This window comes from Scyliorhinus torazame, chromosome 9, assembly GCF_047496885.1.
Source record: "Scyliorhinus torazame isolate Kashiwa2021f chromosome 9, sScyTor2.1, whole genome shotgun sequence".
NCBI lineage: Eukaryota > Metazoa > Chordata > Chondrichthyes > Carcharhiniformes > Scyliorhinidae > Scyliorhinus > Scyliorhinus torazame.
In genome coordinates, this window is record NC_092715.1 from 129,015,446 (window position 1) to 129,039,638 (window position 24,193).

General features: G+C 46.6%; 1 protein-coding gene across 3 annotated transcripts in view; it reads left to right on the forward strand.

Moving 5' to 3' along the window:
• The window catches only part of LOC140429472 (tumor necrosis factor alpha-induced protein 8-like), a 211,111-nt gene that overhangs the window by 24,364 nt on the left and 162,554 nt on the right, over nucleotides 1–24,193 (forward strand). Inside the window, exon 1 of one of the 3 annotated variants that reach the window (XM_072516517.1) lies at nucleotides 3,598–3,620. The exons of 1 other annotated variant lie outside the window; for it this stretch is intronic. The gene's annotated coding sequence lies outside the window, so the exon portion shown is untranslated. Of the gene's footprint in view, nucleotides 1–3,597; nucleotides 3,621–18,016; nucleotides 18,112–24,193 lie in introns of those variants that run through there. One more of the 3 variants, XM_072516515.1, reaches the window with a different exon arrangement.

Here is a 24,193-nt window from a genome sequence, read left to right on the forward strand (position 1 = left end):
GGAAAAAAAGAATTGGGTACTCTAAATTTTAAAAAAAAAAAAGAAAAACCGATCTATGAAAGAAATGAAAATAAATTAATAGAAATAAAAATGGGATGAAGGTGGAGGAGAGAGTTCACAGTCGGAAGTGGTTGAACTAAGTCTGAAGGCTATAACGTGCCTCATCAGAAGATGAGATGTTGTTCCTCCAGTTTGTGCTGGGCTTCACTGGAACATTGCAGCAGGCCAAGGACAGACATATGGACCTAAGAGCAGGATGGTGAGTTGAAATGGCAAGCGATAGGAAGATCTGGTACCTGCTTGCAGATGGACCAAAGGTGTTCTGCAAAACGGTCACCCAGTCTGCTCTCCTGCTACCTCTTTCCTTCCCACCCCCCAAACTCTCCTCAGTGCTGCACTCCCAGGTCCCAGCTACGGGTTTGCTTTTCTTGACCTTTCTTGGGCTCCTGCGACACACACTGTTTGTAACCTTCTCCAGGCCGCGGCGGCCGTTCCACAACTCGTCTTTGTTATAATTGATGACACATCAATTTAATAAGCTAAACGGGAACCTGCTGGCAACTGATTCTGAACTGGGGCAGGGCCAGAGGTCGGCCACCTTTTATACAGAGCCTGAGGGGAGGAGCCAGCAGAGACAATAAACAATATTTACGATACAGTAACAGTGGTTTACCACAATATATATAATACAGTAACAGTGGTTCACCACAACTTGTAAACTTTGTGTGCCTCCATGGCACAGAGTGTTTGGGAACCAATGTTAACAAGGCTAATGTGCTGCAAAGGTTGGTTGTGTATCTCCTGTGCTTTTTGTGCTATGGGTGCTGTCAGTACAATACTGGATTTGGATAAGCCATTAGCATGGGCAATTGGAGTGTGTGGCTGAAGTAGGGGAGGCGATGCTGCAGTGGTATTGTCACTCATTCCGCCATGACAGGCGGTGAAATTTGAATTCAATAAAAATCTGAAGTTAAAGTGTAATGATGACCATGAAACGATTTTCGTAAAAACTCCTCTGGTTCACTAATGTCCTTTTGGGGAAGGAAACCTAATCTGGCCAACTATGACTCCAGATACCAGATCCATAGCAATATGGTTGACTCACAAATGCCCTCTGAAATGTAAGGGCAGTTAGAGACGGGCAGTGATGATTATGTCCCATAAAACGTATTTAAAAAAAATTCATGTCAGTCAGCATGGAACTCTGATTTGATGCCAGCGATGCTATTTTTGATGTTGAATGCACTCTTTAACCTCCGGTGATGAATGCGATATAAAATAGTTCGTTCAAATATTAGTTACAGTAATGTAGATGTGGGCCAGTCTAATAGTAGTGAGTTCACAAAGGACAAAGGAATTCAGAAAGCATGGCCAGGAGGATGGGGAAAAGGATGCTGGGTAACAAGAGGCCCAGGGTTAAGGAATGCAAAGTGAGCCAATCAGGATACATGGCCAGGTCAGGAGGAGTACAGGATGACCTATGGGGCTCTTGTATGTGAAACCTGATGCCATTAGAATGTATTTGCAGAGATCTCTTTGTCTTCGACTCGGTTTGAGAGATTTTAGGAGACAGCTTCTGTGTTCTGAGTTTCTGTGAAACGAGTCAGCCTTGCAAGTTGGTTAAAAATAAATAATACTATGCCTACAAATCCATCACAAGTTTTATTGAGGCCAGACTGACGGGTAAAGAATTCAATGTTTTGTCACAGGCAGCACTATTTAATGGGATTATCAACTACTTTAAGTTAGTTGCTGATTGATTTTAGTGGCTGCTGCTGAATTAGTATACGGGTTTAATGGTTTGTACTGTTATAGTTACTGAGATTGATACAGTGGCATGTGGTAAAGCAGTTGGAGCTGACTTGGAGTCTGAGCAGAGATGGGACAGAGGAGGACAAGCTGTTGGAAGGCAGAAGAGGAGGACCGAGAGAAAGGTTCTCAGCAGGACACTGTATCCACCCAAGTCCTTGGGGAACGTTTCTCCTATCCCAACCTAAGCGATGAACAGCGTATCCTCACTGAAATCTGCGACTCCAAATGTTTCAACAGCTTAATGGATGTCTGAGTTCTCAGCCAGGAATGCATAATTAAACAGCTAAGCTCCAGAGGGAACACTGCTTGATTGATTCCTCTGGCTCTCTGATCTCTTCTGTCAATTGCACAACAATTATTTACACAAGATAAAGGGATTTCAAGCTACAGTTTCGGCTTCCGATACTTTAAATGGTCTGGATGACTCACCCTGTAGTAAAATTAGTTTTTTTTGAAAAAAGTGAAAAGTAAAAAAATAATTGCTTTTTCAATAAAAGGCTTTTTACACATCCTATAGTCACTATAGGGCTCATCAGTTCTTTACAGTAGAGTGGGCAAATGGGCATGGAAGTGCTAGAGTTTGACATGGAGAATGTGAGGGGAAATGAGGGGTTAGTGAGTGGGGACCATAGCTCAGCATTGGGTATGAGACAGAAATTTTGAACTTGACTTTTTAAAGGTTCCCTCTTGCAGACTATGGTTCACAATACCTCTGAGGTACTGTGAACCACAACTCTTTGAAATGCTGATGCAAATTCATAATAATTGTGGAGAATGAGGACATACCTATGAGGTCAGGTTGGGAGTGCATGATGCGGCCTGAACCAGCCCACACAATTTTCACCCCTACTTGCAGTCTCCTTGATCCCATGAAAATCCAGACCTTTGAATCCACTTGGAGAGTCTAATAAAACTCCAGATTTCCATGCACCACCTGTGATAATGATAGGTTGTGGAATCAGACATGCATCACTAATCATTTAATAAAAACCCTCAGACATATGCCAAAAAGGCATAGTGAAATTGCAAGCATTCGAAGTAGGCTGATTAAATAAAGGCTTGCGGATTTAAATGCTTTGACAGCTTGACAGTTCCAGTGAGTTTATCCACTTTTTACACGTATTCATCTCTACTTCTAACAATCCCAAAGGGTACTTTATTTTTCCCAAGGGAACTCGATATTCCCAAAGGAGTACCTAAACCTGTTCGAAAGGGTTGCTACTTCTCCAAATGACTCTAGAAGCTGTAGTAGCTCAGATGTCTAAAGTGCAGAAGTTGCGATTTGCACACCCCACGGATGAAAATTTCATCTGTTTGAAGCCATTTGCAATTTTACCAGTGTACTGAAAAATGTAGACTTTATTCATTCATCTTTTCCACCAGTTTTTTTTTAACCCATGTGACCAGTTTTCATTTATGTCACTAAAAATATGTTGACAGATTTTATTCACCTGATTACATCATAGCAAATCATGATCTCAGGTTTATACACCGATGTGCTCGCTTGGTAATCAGGAGTGATGAGCAGCAGGAATTCTAACTGACTTTGTTTCACCCTTCTGCTTCCCTAGCTCAAGACATTGTGAAAAATTAATTAACTCATCCAACATTAGAGCTGAATCCTGGGACCTTCTACATAGGATCTTGTGCCTATTCTACCATTTAATTAGATCAGGCTTGATCTATACTGAAACTCCCACTTCAGATTCATTGATACATTTGCCTAAATTGTTCACTCAGTCTTGGAGATTTGAACTGGTGCAGTTTTTTACAGGAACAAGTTCAAGGTTTCCACCTTTACATGTAAGGTAGGTGCTTTCTGATTCAACTCCTAAATGGCCTAGCTCTAATATTAAGATTATGACACGCTGATTTGGATTTTGCTACCACAGAAAATGTTTCCCTGCCCACAAGGGACTGTTTGCAACATACTTGCATTCCACACCAATCTTACAAGCAAAATAGTGAAATTATTTATTTTACCCCCCAAAAAGTTAATCCTTCAGCAAATTAGTTGTTTGTTGTAACAAACTGACTTTCCCACACGAATACTCCATCTAAAGTTTTTTTGAAGGAACCTTGTGCACTTTTCGTGACACAACTGACAGAACTAACTGTTTTTGTAATGTGGTCAGGTTTCTCTGTAAGAGTGCAGTTGTTGCAGAGGTTATGTTTTTTACATTTCCTGTACTACCACTTCCTTCCTTTTTATAGATCTTAAAGCAACTTTTAAAGCAGTGTTGAACGGAAATTCATTTATTCCTGCTACTACCAATGTGTTTCCTTAGTCCAGGTTATGATGAACCATTTTAGGAAGAAATTGAACTAGTTTTTATACTGAATTACCTATTGTTGAAAATGGAATCAGTAAAATTGGGTGAAACTTGTTATTATAGTAATTGTTTTGGTTTCTCTCAAGTAGCCAATAGTTGTTTGTCGATGCAGTAGTTTTTGACATTTGTTGAATCTAGAATGATGACTCCTGTGGGTACATTACAGACGTGTGCTGTATGTCGCCCCTTGTTTTGCAGCTGGGATCTGTATGTGTGGCAGAACTACTCCAGCAGCTGCAAGTGTGAAACCATGGGGACTGTTGCAGTTGCACACAATTCTACGCTAAACAGGCAGTCAGAAAGGAAATGGGTTGCTGTGAAAAGTTTGTTAAAACTTTCCGATCACAACTTAATCAAAATTGTTCTTCAATTGTACAAATGTAATCCTATCCATCCATGTCCCCTGTTTATTTTCCTCTCTTTGTTCTTACACACACTGCCACTTCTTTTGACGACTTTAATCCTGCTTATGTATCCTAAGCTCTGGAGCTGTAAACTGACTTCAGTTTTTTAAGTTAAATCTCATTTTCTGACCAGTGTTGCTAATAGCACAATATCTCAGATGAAATTCTGCAGCATTTATTACAAGTATTGTGCGATGCAGCGGATGCACATTTTATGCAGTGAAGGACTTAGTATAGAATCTTAGAATCTCTGCAGTGCAGAAGGAGGTCATTTGGCCCATTGAGTCTGCACCGACCCTCTGAAAGAGCACCCTACCTAAGCCCACTCCCTTGCCCTATCCCGATAACCCCACCTAACCTTTGGACACTTGAAGGTCAATTTAATGTGGCCAATCCACCTAACCTGCACATCTTTGGACTGTGGGAAGAAACCAGAGCACCCAGAGGAAACCCTGGCAGACATGGGGAGAACCTAGAAACTCCGCAGACAGTCACCCAAGGTCAGAATCAAACCCAGGTCCTTGGAGCTGAGGCAGGTAGCACTGTGCCACCGTGCTACCCCAGTACAGTTAGTGCAATTAAAATGCAAAATACGTGCAGTTTTTTCAAGGCTGTCATGTATACCTATTTAGTTTTGAAAGGCACCATCTGGTTTGCAACCCCGGGTTATCTTGCCAGGTGCACCCAAAATTGAATTATGCAATATCAAGCAATCTGCAAACTGCCCAAATGCGTGTGCAGAGCAACACTTGCTAATTTTTCAGCTTGAGACGAAGTAGGCAGCAGTGCCAGCCCCATGCTAATATAAAAATGGACCACATGAGCACTTATAACATGCAGAGATTATTCTTCTTTGGAACTGGAAGAGTCATATTGGACTCAAAATGTTGGGGTGGATTCTCTGCTGCATGATGCTGGTAGTGGGGCCCCCGATGCAACAGAGAATCGAGCATCAGGCTAAAAAGTGCGGCAATCCCGTTCCGATACTCGGGTCCCCTGCCGGCAGCGGCAGCGAGCTGCACCATACCATCCAGCTGTGAAAAAGAGGAAGTCCCAGCACTTGGCTGCTTTTGATTGGTATGGGGCTGTCAATCATAGCAAGAGTTTTTATAAACATTGTGGTTCGATTCAAAGCACTGTAATGGAGATGCATCCACGCGTGAAGGGAGAGATCAATGAAAATCTACCAAGCTGGCTAATGCAATGTATTGCTGTGTGAAATGAATGGAAGATTTCCATTTCAAAGGATGTCAAACTCTTTGAAATGTACTGGGCTTTCCAGGAAGCCTCTGACACTTGTAAAAAAAAACTGTTGCTTTGAAAATTTCTGTCTAAGGCAGCAGATGTTAGAAAAGGGTAAGCAAAAATGCAGTGATTTTTCAAGCTGCTGCCTGGAATGCTCTTCAGCTCTGATGGGGAGGTCTCTTTTGGGAGTTCTGAGGGGGAGGTCTCTTTTGAAGGTCTCTGTTGGGGAGGTCTCTTTTGAAGGTCTCTGTTGGGGTGCCGATGGAAGGGTCTCAACAATGTTGGGGTTCCGATGTGAGGGTCTCTGTTGGGGTTCTGATGGAAGGGTTTCAACAATGTTGGGGGTCCGATTGGAGGGTCTCTGTTGGGGTTCCGATGAGGGGTCTCTTCTGATAAGGTGGCTGGGGGGTTTGATAGGGGGGGTCGGATCACCCTGATTGGTGCCGGTACTTTTCAGTGAGGGTGGGGGGGGGGGGAAGGCACGATTTGTGTTGTGGTGAGAGGGGGGCCAGCCGCCGGACCTCGTTATCAGTTGCGTGCTCAAAATGGTGGCCCGATGTCTGGAGGAATCCCGCGAGCTCCCTGCCATGCATAAATTTGAATGGCAAAGAAGAGGGAATTGCTCCTGAGTGCTACTCCTGCGCAGACTCGGAGCGGTTCTACTCCAGCGGGAGCACTTAGTTAGCCTGTTAACTTTGTTTCTCTCTCTACAGATGCAACCAGACTTGCTGAGATTTTCAAGCATTTTCTGTTTTTATTTCAGATCTGCAGCATTCGCAGTATTTTTCATCACTATTATGTTTGGTATAGTTTATAATAGTGAAATGAACATATCTAGCTGCTGTTTCTCTTATTATTCGGATATGACATTTATTTAAACTGAGTTGACATGAAGTGTGCTAGAAAAGGTAACTTGCAGTTTGATTCCCATCAGCCGAAGGAGAAATATTTGCAGCATGCCTTTAAACAATTGCATGGTTATTACACACCCACCGGAGGCGTTGAGAAATCTGACCTCTGGTAGGAAAGGGAAGGCGTGTTGAAACAATAAGTGTTACAAAATTCGGGACACATTTCACAATCAGTGTGGGCAGGACTTTTTCCATGGGCTTCATTGCCCGGATGGCAGGGTCACTTGGCGATCGGAAGCTCGCGCTTTGTGGGGAATAGTCACTCAGCTGTGATTTTCCCCTGAATGGCCTGAAAGCTGAATTGCTGTCCTGAATAGGGACCTTTCAACTTGAAAGTGCAGAAGGACATGCTTACAGGCAAATGAGGGAGAGGGCACCCCAGGATGGAGGCACACTCCAACCTTTTGAAACTTAATATAATAAAATGGCCTTTGAAACTGGGCTACCATTGTGGGGGTGGGAGGAAACCCCTCCACAGAATGCAGCTGAACCCAACTAGCTTAATAAGTTACCTGCTGCTTGTGGGCGGGTATCCAGATGCATCCCCATCCCGGAAATGTAGACAGAAAACACCAGCTGGCGGTGTGAAATTCTGCCCCTTCCCTCCTCTGTGTCTGCGCCTTTGGGGGCCTAAATACCTCAGTTCCTTATCGCTTAAGTTTATTTGGAACAAAACTGCTGCCCTCAGGCACCAAAAGCTTCTAGTTTTGTTTGCAGTCTGGGGTTCGTATAATATTTATGTTTACATATAGTAGTTTGGGTCACAGACAGATGGTAGATAAACTTGGCAAAAAGTTGCAGTGATTTTCTTTCACTTCTTGCAGAGGAATTGCAGACTTTAGTACTCTTCTTTGCTGAATAGAATTGTCTACTGATCCATTTTCCTTTATCAGCCAATAGAACCACTCAATTTTTTTTACCTTCCCTAGTTTATTATGCCATTCTTTTCCCTTCTCCGAGTTTATGGGAGCCGTTAGCTCTAACTTACCTTTTTGGTTTGGCAGTGCCCATAGACCTGCAGAGCATTGCCACCATTTGCTGTTTTTACTTCAGTTTGTAGTATTGTAGTTTCCCCTGTCCCACCCCATATTATTCTCCTGATTGTGGTATTTATCGATACCTGAGCGATTTCAAGGGCCTCTTGCAGGAGACCATAAACTGTTAGGTTGCATTCAAAAATTTGAAACTTACTGGTAAAATTTAACTTTCATGTTTTAGTGGAGTAAAGCATAGCTGAACAACTCCATATTTTAGATTAAAGATTACTTTTAAATACAACATGATTTAGTGTGTGCGGTAGTCACCACTAAGTTGTATTGTGGTAAGGCCCCTTTAGTAGAGGTGCATGGGTAAATCCCTGCCTGCTGGCTCCGCCCAGTAGGCGGCGTATAAATGTGTGTGCTCGCCGGTGCTGCAGCCATTCTGGTTCCAGCTACAGGAGGCACAACATCTTTGCTCAATAAAGCCTCGATTATTCCACTACTCTCGTCCTTGTGGTAATTGATATTGCATCAATTTATTGAGCAAAGATTTTTTTTAAACGATGGATCTTCTTATCAAGCTTGATCGCCTGCAGCTGAGCCCTCAAGCAGCCAACGCTACGTCCGCCTTTGAGCACTGGCTAGCCTGCTTCGAAAGCTACCTCCGAACATCCGCTGAGGAACCCTCGGACGCACAGAAGCTCCAGGTCCTTTATTCACGGGTGAGCCCTGACATTTTTCCTCTCACCTGGGATGCGCCCACTTATCCGAAGCGATGGAGCTCCCGAAGGGACATTACGTTCGACCAGTCAATCAACTATACACCAGGCACCTCCTGGCCACGAGACAGCAACTCCCCGGGGAGTCTCTGGACGATTTCTGGCATGCCCTGCACATCCTAGGTAGGATCTGTGACTGCCAGGCAGTTTTGGCAGTCCAGCACACAGAACTTTTAATTCGAGACGCTTACGTTACGGGCATGAGGTCTGCGTACGTCTGCCAGCGGCTACTGGAAGGGTGTATGCTTGATCTTGCGGGAACTAGGCAGCTCGCTAACTCGTTAGAAGTGGCCTCCCGTAACGTCCAGTTGTACGCCCCCGACCGCGCGGCACCCTCGTGGGCATCGTGGGCTCCACCAGCTGCCGACTCCAGCTCACCGCAAGCCTGCGCCGTGCGGCAGCCAGCCAACTCTGGGGGGGCCTCGCAAGTGCTATTTTTGCAGGCCGAACAAACACCCCCGGCAGCGCTGCCCAGCGCAGAGCGCGACCTGCAACGGATGTGGGAAGAAGGGACACTTTGTTTCTGTTTGCCAAGCCCGGTCGGTCGCCGCTGTTTTCAGGCCCGGCGTTCCTGCACCCCCCACGTGCGACCCAGGGGCACCGCCATCTTCCTCATGCCGGGCACGTGCGGCCCGTGGGTGCTGTCATCTTTGTCCCCCGCCACGGGCGCCACCATCTTCGGCGCCATTTTGGACGGCGTCTCAGGACCACTGCTCGTCTGGCCGTTCATCGCCTGCCGCTATCGCCACCACCGCTGACCAGCCCGGGGCCTACCAGCATCTGCCGCAGCTCGCCTCGATCACCCTGGACCCGACCCGGCCTCGCGACCGCATCGACGGTGAAGATTGATGGGCACGAGACGACCTGCCCTTTTGACTCGGGAAAATGAAAAATGAAATGAAAATTGCTTATTGTCACAAGTAGGCTTCAAATGAAGTTACTGTGAAAAGCCCCTAGTCGCCACATTCTGGCGCCTGTTCGGGGAGGCTGGTATGGGAATTGAAGCGTGCTGCTGGCCTGCCTTGGTCTGCTTTCAAAGCCAGTGAATTAGCCCTGTGCTAAACCGAGAACATAGAACTTCATCCACCCCACTGTGGTAAGGCGCTGCTCCCTCCTGGTACACCCAGTCACCCAAAGAGTCTCCTTGGCCTCCGGATCCCATTCCGTGGAAATCCGGGGGTACTGCATCGCGACCCTCACCGTCCAAGGCGTAGAGTTTATCAACTTCCGGCTCTACGTCCTCCACCATCTCTGCGCTGCCCTGTTACTCGGCCTGGACTTCCAGTGCTACCTCCAAAGCTTAACCTTAAAATTTGGCAGACTCCTACCTCCCCTCACCGTGTGCGGCCTCACGACCCTTAAGGTCGATCCACTTTCCCGGTTTGCGAACCTCACCCCGGATTGCAAACCGTCGCCACCAGGAGCAGACGGTACAGTGCCCAGGACAGGACCTTCATCAGGTCGGAGGTCCAACGGCTTCTGCGGGAAGGGGTCATTGAGGCCAGCAACAGCCCCTGGAGAGCTCAAGTGGTAGTAGTAAAGACTGGGGAGAAGCACAGGATGGCCATTGACTACAGTCAGACCATCAATCGGTACACGCAGCTCGACGCGTACCCCCTCCCACGCATATCTGACATGGTCAATCAGATTGCGCAGTATCGGGTCTTTTCCACAGTGGACCTGAAGTCCGCCTACCACCAGCTCCCCATCTGCCCGGAGGACCGCCAATACACTGCGTTCGAAGCAGATGGCCTGTTCGAAGCAGATGGCCGCCTCTATCACTTCCTTAGGGTTCTCTTCGGCGTCACTAATGGGGTCTCGATCTTCCAGCGAGAGATGGACCGAATGGTTGACCGGTACGGACTGCGGGCCACCTTTCCGTACCGAGATAACGTCACCATCTGCGGCCATGATCAGCAGGATCACAACGCATACATCCAAAAATTCCTCCAGACCGCCAAACTTCTTAATCTCACGTACAATAAGGAGAAATGCATGTTCCGCACCAACCGTTTAGCCATCCTTGGCTATGTCGTAGAAAATGGAGTTCTAGGACCCGACCCCGACCGCATGCACCCCCTCATGGAACTGCCACTTACCCACTGCCCCAAGGGCCTGAAACGATGCCTGGGGTTTTTCTCCTACTATGCCCAGTGGGTCCCTAATTATGCGGAAAAGGCTCGCCCACTCATTCAGTCCACAGTTTTTCCCCTGACGGCTGAGGCCCGTCAGGCCTTCAACCGCATCAAGGCAGACATCGCCAAGGCGAAGATGCGCACGGTCGACGAGTCCCTCCCCTTTCAGGTCGAGAGCGATGCATCGGACGTAACTCTGGCCGCCACCCTCAACCAGGCGGGCAGGCCCGTGGCCACCTTTTCCTGAACCCTCCGTGCCTCCGAAATCCGGCACTCCTCTGTCGAAAAGGAGGCCCAAGCCATTGTGGAAGCTGTGAGACATTTTAGGCATTACCTGGCCGGCAGGAGATTTACTCTCCTCGCTGACCAACGGTCGTTGCCTTCAGGTTGAATAACACACAGCGGGGCAAGATAAAAAACGACAAGATCTTGAGGTGGAGGATCGAGCTCTCCACCTACAATTATGAGATTTTGTATCACCTGGGGAAGCTCAATGAGCCCCCTGACGCCCTATCCCGCGGTACATGTGCCAGCGCACAAGTGGACCGATTCCGGGATCTCCACTATGACCTTTGCCACCCGGGGGTTACCCGGTTCTTCCATTTCGTCAACGCCCGCAACCTGCCCTACTCCATTGAGGAGGTCAGGACCGTCACCAGAGAATCTGTGCAGAGTGCAAGCCGCACTTCTACCGGCCAGATCGAGCGCACCTGGTGAAGGCCTCCTGCCCTTTTGAACGCCTCAGCGTGGACTTTAAAGGGCCCCTCCCCTCCACCGACTGCAACACGTACTTTCTGAACGTGATTGATGAGTATTCCCGGTTCCCTTTCGCCGTCCCATGCCCCGATATGCCTTCTGCCACAGTCATTAAAGCCCTCCACAGCATCTTCACTCTCTGTTCGGTTTCCCCACCTATATCCACAGTGATCGGGGGTTCTCTTTTATGAGCGACGAGCTGCGTCAGTTCTTGCTCAGCAAGGGAATCGCCTCAAGCAGGACGACCAGCTACAATCCCCGGGGAAACGGGCAGATGGTGAGAGAGAACGGGACGGTCTGGAAGGCCTTCCTGCTGGCCCTGCGGTCTAAAAATCTCCCGGTCTCCCGCTGCCGCTGGCAGGAGATCCCAGCCGACGTGCTCCACTCCATCCGATCGCTCCTCTGCACTGCGACTAACGAGACCCCTCATGAACGCGTGTTTGCCTTCCCCTGGTAGTCCACCTCCGGGGTCCCGCTCCCAACATGGCTGACAGTTCCTTGGCCTGTCCTCCTTCGCAAGCATGTGCGGACCCATAAGTTCAACACTTTGGTCGAAATAGTCCACCTCCTACATGCGAACCCGCAGTACGCCTACGTGGTACACCCCGACGGGCGCCAGGACACAGTCTCCCTCTGGGACCTGGCATCTGCTGGATCCCCACCTAGGGCCCCGACATGACACCCCCCCCCCCCCCGACGTCCTCTTCCACCCCTGCGCCACTCATTCCCCCCCCCACAGCGAACCTCACCGCAGCCCCCACCCCAGCGGGATCCGTCCTCCCACTGGTTCCACTCAGGGGAGACGAAGATGAAGACAACATGCTCCCGGAGTCACAGGTAACCAAGTCGGCGCCCACATCACCACCAGGACTGAGGTGATCGCAGAGGAGGTTCAAGGCCCCCGACAGACTGAACTTGTAATGTTTTCCACCCCCCCCGCCGGACTCTCTTTTTTAACAGGGGGTGAATGTGGTAGTCACGACGCTAAGGCCCGTACAGTAGAGGTACATGGCTAAATCCCTGCCTACTGGCTCCGCCCAGTAGGCAGCATATAAATGTGTGCTCTCGCCGGTGCTGCAGCCATTCTGGTTCCAGCTACAGGAGGCACAACATCTTTGCTCAATAAAGCCTCGATTATTCCACTACTTTCGTCTTTGTGGTAATTGATAGTGCATCAGTGTGGAAAGTTAAACTGTGACTACAATGAAGGTGTCACCAGTAATTAGTGTATTACACTTGAGCTCCTATTTTAATTCCCGATAATAGTGGGTATGGAGGGGCCAAAGTTGAAGTGGTGTCATGTGCCCTGGATCCACACTGCAAATCTGCTGGGTGCCATTTTACCTAGCATGCTTTGTGCAGGCAAGGACCGAATTGACATTCAAAATTGTGCCACCAAAAGCAGGCTGAACAAGTGACCAGACATTGGTTGAGCTCCAAGCACGACTAACAAACTTGGCCCAGGGGGTTGTTTATAAAGCCATAAAGGGGTTTGCTACTTTTGTTTGACGTTTTATAAACTTGGAATAACTTTTATTTTCTTTGAAATGGGCTTTCAATGGCTGCGTGCATGTTTGGACAATATTAAGAGTTGTTAATTGGATTAAAGGTTTCTTTAATTCGACTTTCACTGGCTGTACTTGTTTAACTATTTTATGTGAACGTAAGAGGGGCATTTATTTCAAAGAGCGTGTTGAATGCTTGATCGTTTTAGTTATTTCATGCCAGTTCATACCGAGTGGATAAAGGAAGAGTGCTTCAAAGGCTCAGCAGATGTCAAGAGATTAAACCAATGTGAAAATCAAACCACAGGGTCTCCTACGTACATTAACCTCTGGTTTTCCATTGAGTATAATGCAGGAGAGGACTTTATTCACTGGAATGAGGATTCTAACGCATCTGTACCCTTATAGAGTTCAAGTCAATGTAATGGTCTCTTACCTTTTAAAGACAGAGCCCTATAATTAAAAATTATATTGAAAACATACTTAAAGGCATACAAAATCCTTACACACATCCGTAAATACTTAAAATATTATCATACATCATCTAAACACCTTTAAAACTTGCCTGTCAAAAGGTAAGGTGAGAGTGACAGCCCGTGACATCAAGGCAACACTTGACCCAGTGTGGCATCAAGAAGTTCAAGTAGAACTGAAATCACTGGGAATCAGAGGAAAACTCTCCATTGGTTGGAGCCAAGACTAGGATGTAGGAAGATGGTTGTGGTTGTTGGAAGTCAATCATTTCCGTCCCAGAACATCACTGCAGGAATTCCTCAGCTTCTTTATCAATGACCTTCCCTCCATCATAAGTTCAGATGCAATATAATTATAATAATAATAACCTTTAATGTCACAAGTAGGCTCACATTTACACTGCAATGAAGTCACTGTGAAAAGCCCCTAGTCGCCACATTTTGGCACCTGTTCGGGTACACAGAGGGAGAATTCAGAATGTCCAAATTAACTAACAACTTGTGGGAGGAAACCGGAGCACTCGGAGGAAACCCACGCAGACACTGGGAGAACGTGCAGACTCCACACAGACTGTGACCCAAGCCAGGAATTGAACCCTGGAACTGTGAAGCAACAGTGCTATCCACTGTGCTACCGTGCTGCCTTGTAGGGATGCTCGCTGATTATTGCACAATGTTCGCAGCTTTTTGTTTCAAGTTCGGGGGTTTTTATTCATTTATTTTGTTCATTTAATTTTTACTTTTTTCATTTATTTTATTCATTTTTTTTCGGGGAGGTTTTATTTGATAAAGTTTTACAGGAAAAAAGTGCAGAACTTTGGACAAATGGAGACTCCATACTTTCCGACACAGGAAGGCTTCACCTTCATCCAACAGGTTCCATTGATGGAGCGTGTACGAGGGCCAAAGGGACCGAAAGCCATTTCCTCCATTTTTATCAGCAGCAAACAAGGTAAGAGAAAATGGTGGGTCGCTCAGGTCGGCAGGCATGGGTCGCGAAGGTCGGTCGGGCTGTGTCCCGAAGGTTGGCCGGTTGGTAAAAATGGGTCCCCAGAAAAAAAGTTTGAGGAACACTGGAGTAACTCACCTCCCAAAGCCAGTCGACAAGGCACAAGTCAGCAGTGTGATTAAATACTCTCCACTTGCCTGGATGAAACCAGCTCCAACAACATTCGAGAAGCTCCACGTCATCCAGGATAAAGCAGCCCGCTTGATTGGCATCCCATAAGTCACGTAAAATAGTCACTCCCTCCATTACCAATGCACAGTGGCAGCAATGTATACCATGAACAAGATGGACGGTAGCAAATCACTCAGACTCCTCTGATAGCACCATCCAAATATGTGACCTCACAAACCTAGAATGACAAGGACCACAGATCCATGGGAACACCACCACTTGCAAGTTTCAAGCCACACAATACTCTGATTTTGAACTATATGGCTGTTCCTTCACTGCACTGGGTCAAACTCCCTCCCTAAAGCGACTCACTTTAAATAAGGGGACTAACCGGGGAATGTGTGGCCAAGGCTGCACATAGCCCCGTTTTGTATAACGTTGTAGTGAGAGATCGGGATGCCATTTAAAAATGGCGTCCCGATCTCCGAGTCCGCAAAAAGATTCCCCACCCCCAACAAGTGCAAATGCAACATGGGAGGGTCCCCCTTCCCCAACCCCCATGCCGGGCAACCCGGCCCAATCGCGCGTGTGCAAAAAAATGCCAGCTTGGCACCCTGGCAGTGCCAGGATGGCACGTTGGTAGTGCCAGGATGGCACCTTGGCAGTGCTAGGATGGCACCCAGGTGGCATTGCCAAGGTGTCAGGTTGGTACTGCCAGGATACCCAGGTGGCACCAGCAGTGCCAGGGCACCACCCTGTCCAAATGGCATGCAGCTGGGATCCCTTTGGAGACTCCCACGAGTACCGTTCCGTCTGGTTCCCGTTTGTGGAGACCAGTACAAAGCGGTGCACGCTCGAGGTCCCCGAGGTGAAGGGATTGAGTCCTAAAGCTTCAGTTACCTTGGGAATCTGCACATTAGAGTAAGATTTACTGCCTCGCTCTAATATGCAGGTTTGCCAAAAACTGAACGCGCCCATTGCGGGCGGGAGTCCCCTTGCAACGTCTCGTGAGATTGCGTTGAATCTCATAAGACGTTTTGAGCTGTGTAGATCGCGGGAACAAGGTCTCCTGGCTTTCACCGGCCAGCGTGGCCAAATGATCATGCCATGTATATCTACTCTTACTCTTTCCCCCCCCCCCCTTCCCCTACCTTTTCCTTGTAGTCCTGACAACCTGGCAATTACTTTTCTCTTTAGATGCTTATCCAATTCCTTTTTGACAGCCATAATTGAATCTGCCTCCACCACATTCTCAGACAGTTCATAACCATTGACTGCGTAAATAAGTTTTTCCTCGTATTGCTGCTGGTTCTTTTGCCAATCATCTTAACTCCATAATCTCTGGCTCTCAATCTTTCCATCACTGGGAAAAGTTTCTCCTGGTCTACTTTGTCCAGATCCCTCATGATTTGGAAAACCACTATCAAATCTCCTCTCAGCCTTTTCTTCTGCTCCAGCTTCACTAATCTATCTGGATAACTGAAGTCTCTCAATCCCAGAACTGTTCTCGTAGATCTTTTCTCCGCCTTTCCAGTGTCTTCACATCCTAAAGTGTGCTGCCCGAATTAGACACGATACTCCAGTTGAGGCCGAAATAGTGTTTTCTAAAGGTTCACCGTAATTGCCTTGGTTTTCCACTCTAAACTTATTATAAAGCCGTGAATCTTGTATGCCTTTGTAACAACTTGCTTAACCTGCCCTGCCACTTTCAACGATTTGTGCACATATACCCTCAGGATCCTCTGCTTCTTCAACCGCTTTATCTTTTATTTTATGTTGCCTTTCCTTGTACTTCCTACCAATATGTAACACTTCACACTTCTTTGTGTTAAATTTCATCTGCCCATTCCACCAACTTGTCCATGTCCTGTTGAAGCCTATCACTATTCTCTTCAAAGGACACAATGCTTTCATGTTCTGTCAGCTGCAGAGTTTGAAGTTAAGTCTAGGTCATCAGTACAGTTCAGGAAAAGCAGTGGTCATAATACTGACCACTCGGAACCCCACTACTTCCTCCAGTGCAACAAAACAACTGTTTACCACTACTCCTGTCACCGTGCCAACTTCATATCCAAGTTGCTACTGTCCTTTTTATTTTTGGATTTCAACATTGCTGATACGACTGTTATGTGGGGAATGTGGATACTATATTGTAACCCCACGCCCTGATCTTACAAAGGAAAATAGAAAATGTGCTTTTTCTGAGTGCTCAAGATGTGTTTTTTTAATGTATTTAAACATTCTTAACTTCTAACCATAATTGCAATAATACTTGGAAACTGGATCCGGCTGCACCCACTATCAAGTGCTTTCTTTCGCACTATTTTGGGTAGGACACCTGCCCAAAATAAGCATCAGACACTTTGAATATGTGAATGAGGAGTTTATTCGATATAAATGTTGAAATGAGAGCTTACAGTGAGGACTTTGGGGATATAAAGTCCAATTAATCATTCAAATGCTTGAGAAAAATAATTGATGAACTGCAGCCCAGAATTTAGGCATGATCGGGAGCCCCTCTGTCTTGGCAAAAATAGGAGAAATTACCAAAAATACAAAGTCCTGCCCCCAAGAATGGTATATTCTATTTTCACGCGGATAGGACGAGTTGGGCCGAGGTTCACTCATGTGCATTTACAAAGGCAGTTAGTTGGCTATTCCAATCAACCGCTGCCTCCACTGTTTGTGCACGTTAGACCAGGTAAATTCCAGGGATTGTGGCCTGATTTACCAGGGATTGTGGCCTGACTTCTAATCCAGACCATCCCTCTGTAATAAAAGTCGGAACTGTAGACCGCCATTTTTAAAAGCCCAGATTGCAGAGCTGGAATTCTCCTATCTCTGCGCACCTGACCCGAGAAAGAAAACCTGGACATGCATCTCATTTCTAGAATTAGTAAAAGTATTTAAATTAATATTTCTCTATTGAGTTGTTTGCTTTCTTTGGTTCTGGATTAGAAAAGTGTTGTAGTGAGGATTGGGATGTCTCTTGTTTTTGGCTCCATTTTGAAACCTTCAGGCTTATGGTTGCTACTAAATGGGGACAGTCTTTTATACTGTTTCTTGTTCCGAGATCTAAAATACTTTCCAAAGCTAATTTTGGATTGGCTATATTTCAGTTTGAAATGGTTGTAGCCATTCTTTTCAGGATATCCCACACAGGTTTGATTACAATTATAATTTTGTTGCAAGAACTATTTTTTTCCCAACTTTCTTTCATTTGACTCTTCCGCGAGTGTGGTTTCATTGGATAGCTTGTCAGCGGGTTATTCAGCTGCAGTGGCATCACAACTGAAGCTGAATCTGTCTTCCAAAGCTAATGTTGATGAATCTAACTTCTAAAAAAGCAACCGGTTCATTTGGGGAGAAATAGAACATTGTTGCACCCATTGTTTTAGATGAGAAATCAACATTCAGGATGCAGTTTCCAGCTTGCGATTTCCTCTGCCTGATTTCCCCTGGAAGTGAACAAGCTGCCAAATTGGAAGCTAGCAATTTCCAACTCTGCTGGGTGAAACAACCGTTTCATACTTTGAGTACGCAGATCAGGTTGGTAAGAGTGGTTGCAGGATCCCGATACAAAGCTGATCATCAAATTGACGGACCTTGTGGCATGCATTTGGCAGCCTAACTAATTTGAGGGACTGCCAACAAGTAGGTAAGAAAACTTTTTTAAACAGCTTTTTTTCTTTAGTCTTACAACACCAGGTTAAAGTTCCAAGAGGTTTGTTTCAAATCGCTAGCTTTCAGAGCACTGCTCTTTCCTCAGTTGAATGAAGAAGGAGCAGTGCTCCGAAAGCTAGTGATTTGAAACAAACCTATTGGACTTTAACCTGGTGTTGTAAGACTTCTTGCCAGGAAGAGAGAGAATTCCCCTTATCAGTCCATTTTCAAAGTTGCCTCCTCTCCCTTCCAGCACTTGAAGGCTTGCTTGTCATTGGAGCCACCTGGAATTCCTAAGGCTGGCGAGCTGGGCCATTAATTATGCCTGCATGGTATTCACACCATTCAATGCAGCCCACATTTTGGTTGAGTGTGTATTTTAATTGCATCGCCTATTTTCTAATGTTCAAATTTTCAGAATTCACAGTCACCAGATTTCAGCAATCCAACAAAAACTACCATTTATGTAACATGGTTAACTAGAAAATGTCCTCGCATGCATCACCGATGTGTAATCAAAATAATGTCATTTATTAATTTGTTGATTTTAGTTGCTTTGCACTTATTAACATAGTTCTTTAAGCATATAATTTAACGGATGGAAAACTGAATGACAGCTGCAGCTGCACTATTTTCATTGTGAAAGTTAGTTGATACCATCATAATTTTGGACACATCGCTATTGCATTTTTCTTGTAAAATATGTAGCATAGTTTTATTTTTGAACCTAGAACGTAAAACAATCAGCTTACCTTGAATATTTGTGCATGGGACGATTTCTTTAACTTTGTGTTACATGCATGTGAATTTGGATAAGAAAATTACTTTATTGGTATTTTGGTTTGTGATACTTTTTAAGAAAGCTGGAGGAAGACGTTTGGTATGCTTCTATTTTCTGAGATGGATAGTCTATTGTTGTGAATATTTATGGGCTGTGTATTAGTCCTGGCAATACCCAAAATTACATAATGAATTGAATAATTTTTTGACTGAACATGGCCACCACCTATGCGTAGTTGGAAGACTTTTACTTCTTGGCAGGAGGCATGGATATTCATTGCTTTGAAAAGATGTATATGAAATAGAAGAAAGCCATATTGTCAATGCCTTTTCTAAATCACCACATGTGTTAATCAACTTAAAAACAGAGGGTGTAATTTTCTCTCCCTTAAACAGAATATTTCATTCCTTACTAAATTTGTGGTTAAACATTCAAAAAAAATTAGACAATAATGAATTTTTTAAAAGTATGTTTATTAAAGTTTTACATAATCAACAGAAATGCAATAATCAAGTGCCACAAACAAAGAAAAGATTTTTAAAAAGTAAACACTTTGCCCAAACCCCCTAACAGCTGAAACAATAATGAAATATACATGTATTTTGAAGGACGTGGTTCAACTGCAGTAACAAACTGGATCATAAACAGTTGTAAATAACTGCAGCACAAATCCTACAGAATTGTCTGCAAATAATACAAAGGGATACACTTAAAATCTCCCAGTGTTAAACTGCAGAGTATGATTTTCTATTTTTTTTCAAGCAAAAACAACCACGTTGGAGAATAATTCAGGATAAAGATTTGTTTGGATTTCTGGGGCGTCATTCTCCGACCCCCCGCCGGGTCGGAGAATCTCCGGAGGCTGGCGTGAATCCCGCCCCCGCCGGTTGCCGAAGTCTCCGGCACCGGAGATTCGGCGGGGGCGGGAATCGCGCCATGCCGGTTGGCGGGCCCCCTCTGCTCGATTCTCCGGCCCGGATGGGCCAAAGTCCTGCCGATAAATTGCCTGCCCCGCCGGCGTGGATTAAACCACCTTTTGAACGTCGGGACAAGGCGACGTGGGCGGGCTCCGGGGTCCTGAGGGGGGCGCGGGGCGATCTGGCCCGGGGGGTGCCCCCACGGTGGCCTGGCCCGCGATCGGGGCCCACAGATCCGCGGGCGGGCCTGTGCCGTGGGGGCACTCTTTCCCTTCCGCCTCCGCCATGGTCTCCACCATGGCGGAGGCGGAAGAGACTCCCTCCACTGCGCATGCAACCAGAGGACTTAGATTTAAGGGAATTGGCAAAAGAACCAGAGGAAAAATTAGTTTTTCTTCACATAGCATGTTGTTATGATCTGGAACACTTTGCCTCTAAGAAGGTTGGAAGTAAATCTAATAATAACTTTCACAAGTACATTCAATATGTAATTGAAAGATGTTCAAGTCTATGGAGAAAAGGGAGGGAAAGACTCTTCGAACTGGCTCGCCGTTTCCAGGCGCATGCTCAAAGTGAGAAATAGTAACTCTGTATTGGATCTTTGAATGGTTTTGATCTGTGAACACTGTAAAGTGGGCTTCCTTGTGTATGCTGCCAGGTAATCACTGCCATCAATTTGAAGTGTTCGAAGTTTTGCCTCTGTCACATTGTACACTGTTCCCTATTTGTTCCCTATTGGATAATTAGTTTGTTTAGTTTTGTGGCTGCAGGTAGTAGTTTGCACCATCCACTAGCCATGATGAGAGATAAACTTTACACTATTAAGCACAGATTGTCACTACTCCTATGCAGAAATCTTTGAGAGTGAAATTAGCATTCATTTTCAAAGGTTAATAATATGAAGAAGAGTATGACAATTGTACGTGTCCAGTATTGCCAGTGGAAGTATACAACTATTTCTTTATTCCTTCTTAGTAAGTGTAATTTATAAATTGTTTGGAGTATGACAACAAATAATTATAGGGCTGTGCCTTATCCAGTTATTCCAACTGTGTATGTAAACAGCAATGAAAGTGTAAAATGCATAGCCACCACTAGAACAATAACAACTTGTATTTATATTCTGCCTTTAATATATTAAAATATCTTGAGACACTTTACATTGTCAAATGTGATGGAAAGAGAGAGGGGTGAAGGAGATGAAGGATATGTTTTTGGAGGGGCAGTTCGCAAACTTGGAAGAGTTGAGGGGTAAATTTGGGTTTCCATGTGAGGAGGGGTTTCGGTATAGGTAGGTGCGGATCTTTGCTCGAAATGTTTTTCTGACCTATCCGATAGCTCCTGCCTCCTCATTGTTGGAGGGGGTGAAGGCCAAATGGGAGGAGGAGTTGGGGATGGTGCTGGAGGAGGGACATAGTGTGAGGTGCTGCAGAGTGTGAATGCCTCAACCTCATGCGCGAGGCTGGGGTTGATTTGAAGGTGCTGCACAGGGTGCATTTGATGAAGTCCAGGATGAGCCGGCTGTTTCAGGGGGTCGAGGATGCTTGCGAACGGCATGGGAGGGGCCCGGCTAATCATGTGCACATGTTCTGGTCTTGCCCGATGTTGGAGAAATTTTGGGGGTCATTTTCAGCACCATATCAATAATCCTGCATGTGGATTTGAAGCCGGGTGCACTGGGGGCCACCTTCAGGTGTTGGATCTGCGGACTTGCAGACAGGAACAGGGGCAGATGTTTTAGCCTTTGCCTCGTTGATCGCTTGCAGGCGGGTTCTGTCAAGGTGGATGTCAGCTTCTCCACCTGTGCCTTGGTTGGCTGGGGGTCAAATGGACTTCTGGCATCTTGAGATGGTGAAATTTGCCCTAAGTGGGGCAAATGAGCAGTTCCACAAGAGATGGGGTTTGTTTATTTTGCATTTCGGAGAGCTAGTTACCGTCAACTGTTGAGGAGGTGGGGGGGGGGGGGGGGGTTGGTGGTGGTGGGGGGGGGGGGGGTTGGTGGTGGGGGGGGGGGGTTGGTGGTGGGGGGGGGGTTGGTGGTGGTGGGGGGGGGTTGGTGGTGGTGGGGGCGGCATGAGGCGCAGTGGTTAGCACTGGGACTGCGGCGCTGAGGACATGGGTTCGAATCCCAGCTTTGGGTCACTGTCCGTGTGGAGTTTGTACATTCTCCCCATGTCTGCGTGGGTTTTACCCCCACAACCCAAAGATGCGCAGGTTAGGTGGATTGGACATGCTAAATTGCCCCTTATTTTTTAAAAAAGGGACATGACTGGCAGCTAAATATTCCGGGATATTGGTGTTTTAGGCAAGTCAGAGGGGAAGGTAAAAGAGTTGGGGGATTGCAAGACTAGTTTGAGAACATATTACAGCTGCACAGGGGACACCTTGGAAGAATCAAGTAACGAGACACTGTTGTTGAATGCAGAAACAGGAAGGGGGCAGTCACTATGATGGGGGTGTACTATAGACCTCCCAACAGCCCACAGGAAGTTGAAGAACAGATATGTAAGCAGATTCTGGATAGATGTAGAAATAATGGGGTTGTTGTAGTGGGAGACTTTAATTTTCCTCAAATTGACTGGAAATCCCTTAGGAGGGATCCGGATGGTGAGGAATTTGTTAAATGTGTCCAGGAAGGATTTTTGGAACAATATGTGGATAGTCCGACTAGCGAGGAAGCTATACTGGACCTAGTACTAGGGAACGAGCCTGGCCAGGTCATCAAGTTGCAGTGGGAGAACATGTGGCAAACAGTGACCACAATTCTTTTCCAACAATTTCACCATCACTGACATCAAGCTCACTGACCTATAATTACCCGGGTTATCCTTGCCACCTTTCTTAAATAATGGGACAACATTGGCTATCCTCCAATCCTCTGGGATCTCACCTGTGGCCAACGAGGAAACAAAGATTTCTGATTGAGGCCCAGCGATTTAATCTCTTGTCTCCCTCATGAGGTGTCATGTCATTTAAATCCTTCTGGCTTATATGGACTACAGACCTGTGATCCGTTTCTACCATTAATTTTGGCAGCCCGTAAACGTAGTCGTGTAACTTGACTATCCCTGTCAGTCAGCCCAGACACTCCTTCTCAATCTGAGCGTACCGTTGCTCAGTGGGCGTCATGGCCCTGGAGGCACATGCCACTGGAGCCCAGGACGAGGACTCATCTCACTGAAGGAGCACCGCCCCAATGCTTGCATCAGTCGATATCTTGGTTTCCTTGGTTGGGTCGAAGAACACTAGAACTGGGGCTGTGGTGAGCTTTGCTTTCAGCTCATGCCATTCCTCTTCATGCATGGGCAGCCACTTGAATTCCGGCGACTTCTTGACGAGATGGCGGAGGGCTGTGGTGTGGGATGCCATATTGGGAATGAATTTCCCGAGGAAGTTGACCATTCCGAGGAAGCGGAGGACCGCCTTCTTGTCCTCCAGGGTCTTCATGGCATTGATCGCCGAGCCCTGCTGCGAGATGTGGTCACCCAGGAACTTAATATCCGATTGACCAAATGAGCACTTGGCCCTGTTGAGCTGGAGACCGTGTTCATGAATTCTCTGGAATACCTTCTTGAGGCGAGCTGTTCCTGGGGCGTTGTGGACCAGATAATTACGTCGTCAACGTATACTCGCACCCCCTCGATGCCCTCCATCATCTGCTCCATGATGCGGTGAAATACTTTGGAGGCAGATATAACCCCAAAAGGCATCTGGTTGTAGCAGTAGTGACCGAACGGGGTGTTGAACGTGCACAGCTTGCGACTGGACGCATCCAGCTGTATTTGCCAAAAGCCCTTGGAGGCGTCCAGCTTAGTAAAGAATTTGGCATGAGCCATCTCACTGGTCAACTCTTCACGTTTTGGTATCGGGTAATGCTCCCGCATGATGTTGCGGTTTAGATCCTGAGGGTCAAGGCAAATGCGAAGCTTCCCTGACGGCTTCTTAACGCAGACCATGGAGCTGACCCAGTCTGTTGGCTCTGTGACCTTCGATATGATGGCCTGGTCTTGGAGGTCCTGTAATTGCTTCTTCCGACGACCTTTGAGGGGTGCCGGCACCCGGCGTGGTGCATGAATTACAGGGGTGGCGTTCGGCTTGAGCAGGATTTTATATCGGTATGGGAGCGCGCCCATTCCATTGAATACGCTGTGGTACTGCGTGATAACGTCATCTATGTCGGCTTGCAAGTTTCCATCAGGCGAGGCCGTCGCCGGTGATGATGACATGGTGTGGACTCGCTGAACAAGGTTCAGGAGCTTGCAGCCTCGAGCACCGAGCAGTGACGCTCTGTCAGGCCCGACGATTTCAAACCGCAGTGTTGCCTTGATCGCCTTGTTGGATACCCCTCGTTGACAGGAGCCACTGGCAGCTATGCCATT